Source organism: Larimichthys crocea, unplaced genomic scaffold (genome assembly GCF_000972845.2).
Source record: "Larimichthys crocea isolate SSNF unplaced genomic scaffold, L_crocea_2.0 scaffold728, whole genome shotgun sequence".
Taxonomy (NCBI): domain Eukaryota; kingdom Metazoa; phylum Chordata; class Actinopteri; family Sciaenidae; genus Larimichthys; species Larimichthys crocea.
In genome coordinates this window covers 51023-54533 of record NW_020859623.1, presented here as the reverse complement: position 1 = coordinate 54533, position 3511 = coordinate 51023, and positions in this window count along the sequence as shown.

Genomic DNA, 3511 nt, shown 5'->3' with positions numbered 1-3511 from the left:
CCCTTTCTGATGCAAGTAGTTCTTTTCTTTTTGTCCACATATTTCACCTCTCTGTAAAAAACAGGTACCTTCTTGCCTCTTTTCCCCCGGACCTCTATGCGAGTTAGTAGCTTGCTCAGCTCTTTCTCTAATGGTAACAGTTTTGTGCTTGCTTTCTTGTAGGTCTCAAGTGATGCTCCCTTCATGCCGCTTGTTAAAGATGATGACCTGTGCCCGAACTGTCTTGTTTAACTTCTTGTATGTTGTTAAACTTAGCTGTTGTTTCAGTTCCTCCTCGGTTTTATCTTCCACCATCCTGAGATGGCCCCTTAGAGCCATCACATTTTTGGTGAGGGGGATGTCATCTTGTTTATTCCATCTCTTCTCTTGTATAGTTGAATGAGCACTGACAGAAACATGACTTTTCCAATTTTTTTCAAGTAGTTCCAAGAATTTTTTTGTGTTTCCTCTCTGCCAGGTCATCATCATTCATAAGTGTCTGTCCAATCAGGACCTCAACACCTCCTTCAGACAGAATCCAATTTTGACAGCTGTGGACGGTTTTCCATATTCATTTTTGCCTGGACTAAACTGTGTAAGCTTCTGGCCACATTACGACAAGCTGGAACCGTGATGGTGTACATAAATCTTCAAGACCTTACACCAGGGGTCTCAAACTCGCGGCCGGGCCGCCGATAGTTTGTGGCCCCCGCCATAATATGAAAGTTTAATGTTAGCGCGGCCCGCGAGTTTGATATGTATGGCATTTTACAGTGTTGTGTGCGGAGCTGAACAAACCTACCAATCATGGTGGTATATGGCTCTCGCGGGGCGGGACATCGGCCGGCCTTGATGTAGCAGAGAAACATTTCTCAATGAAAGATACAGCAGCGTTGCCATGGAGCACGCTGCGTTCACACACTTAAAAAAATAGTTTTCTTAAGTTTCTGCCCAGCGGGACATTATACATATAAGACGATCTAAATAAATAAATAAATAAATATTGCCCCACACAATGAACATAACATATATTTCTATATGATGTAAAAGTAGTCAAAACAAATGACATCGACAACAGCACGGCCTATAACAGTCCGTGTGCAGTCGCCTTTTTTGCGCTCGTATCTGGTACTTTCTACCATCACAGTACAAATGCCATGGTGTGTCATGTCATCATGAAAGACGTGAACAAAGAGCGAAAAGCAAAGCAGACTGCTACCGGGCTTTTATCCCCGACCGCCGTGCTGCGGTTACAGTAAAAAAGCAGAATGACGTATGTGTGTGAGACGTCACTGTCTTGATTGAAACGTCAATGCGACAGTGAACAAGCCAAACGTGGCTCGGCTATGCGAGAGGAGGCGCTGCCAGGTCCAGATGTTCAGAAGAACAGTTCATGTTCTTCAATGTTCCATTCATGTTCAGAAGAAGGTTAAGGTTAAAGAACTGTTAAACAGACATTTGAATCTGAATACAGTAGACTGAAGAAACCACATATAGTCGCTAACGAGATAAATCTATATTATTATTTCATGATTATTATTATTTATTTTTAGTGATTGATATTTCTTATTGATTCTTATTTCTTTATTTATTTTTTCATTGATTCTTATTTATTTATTTTTTCAATTATTTGTGTAAAAAATGAAGAGATTTGACAAGATTGGAATTTTTAAACAAAGCTTTTCTTATGGAAAACCTGATGCGGCCCAGCCTCACCCAGACTCTGCCTCCAGCGGCCCCCAGGTAAATTGAGTTTGAGACCCCTGCCTTACACAGTCCATATCTTTAGCAACCAGTGCCTTGACTTCACGCACATGTTTTGCTACAGTGATTCACCATACCACAAATCAAGAAAATCACTCCTGATGTAAAAAGACACATCATCTTGTCTCATGTAATTAAAAAAATGTTCTGACATCCACTGGAGGAAGCTACTATTGGAAGCAGGTGTGCAGCTTGACTTTGTACTCTCCTTGTCACACATGATTTTTTGCTTCTGCATGTAGAGTGATGGCGCCACAGATCCTTTTCAGAAAACATTCCATTACAATATGTGCAGGGCAAATAATGGTGTTCTTGTGTTTTTTTGTGAACAACTTGCCTTTGCCTTTGTTGACCTTCATCCCCTGAATCTGTGTCTGGATCTTTGAGATCTTCCTCACTGGACAATTTCTCACATGTTGAAGCTTTGTTTGGGGATTTCTCATCTAAATCTTCATCACAGAATAATGATGCTGCAGTTGGATTGTAGTCTGGGTCTAATCCTGACTGGCTGGGTAATACACCTTCAGAGGAATCATCCTCTGACTCCTGACAGATACCGTCCATCTGTAAGCAAAAAGAATAATCATCATAAAAAAAAAACTTTTCACGTCCATAATTATCTTGTACATGGACCATTTCATTCATTGATACCACATTAAGTCTGCAAATCTGCAAAATTGTACTGTATCATCACAGTGCAGATACTTCTTATATCCACTATTACATTTAGATTGTAATTTATATAGTCTGGAAAGATATAGATTTAGAGGATTATCAATTCAAAATTGCACTTTTAACAGAACCCACTTTTTTCAGCAACCTTCACTAAAACTGTCACAGCCTAGCTACCTCCCAGAGACACTGTCTGCTTGAGCAGCATTTGTGCATAGAGAAACGTGTATTGATTTCTTTTCAACACCCATGTTAACAGGTTAGAGCAACTATTTACATGAACCACGCTATTCACATGCATGATGCTCATCCGAAGAGTTGGGATCTCGCCTATTTTCCCAACATGCCACAGGAAAAATACATTGAAAATGAGTGTTGATGTCATTTTTGACATCATACCAGCAGCAAAACATCTTTGACTACAGGTTCAATGTCTATAGCTGTACAATCAAGAATCACAGACAGGTCACAGGGTCGAAGTACAGAGACCTCCCATTCTCTCTCTTGACTGCACACTTGCTAACGTTATGCACACAACCGACACACTGAGTTAATCCATAAAGGACTTCATATATGACATATACAACATATGAAAGTGGCTTGATCTTCTCATCCTGTGCTCAACAAGAAAGCAACTACCTTAAATTCTTAATCAAAAAACTATTTCATGTTCAGTTTTTTGTTGTCCATTTGTACTGGACGACATTTTTTGTCTTCCAACATTTACATACATGAGGGGTCAGAATATTAGAAACGCAGCTGAATATGATACAGTCCGTACAACACCACCACTAACCAAGCTCTGTGCTAATTCATGTAATTCAGTTTGACAACACTCTACAATCGATCCAAAAAAAAAAAAAAAAAAAAACTATTGTAAAATTTTACAAATAATTCGAGCAGTTGTTATTGAATTTATTAGCACTGTACGCCATTAAGTGCCCACATTTGTAGATGTACTTTTCTAATTACTTTGGCTCCTGGTTAAATTTAAACACATAAACAACAAAACAACCTAAAACTGCATTTTAACCTATATAGTTTTACAGTTAAGGCAACGTTTAACTGCCACATTGCACAAAGATAAAACAACTAC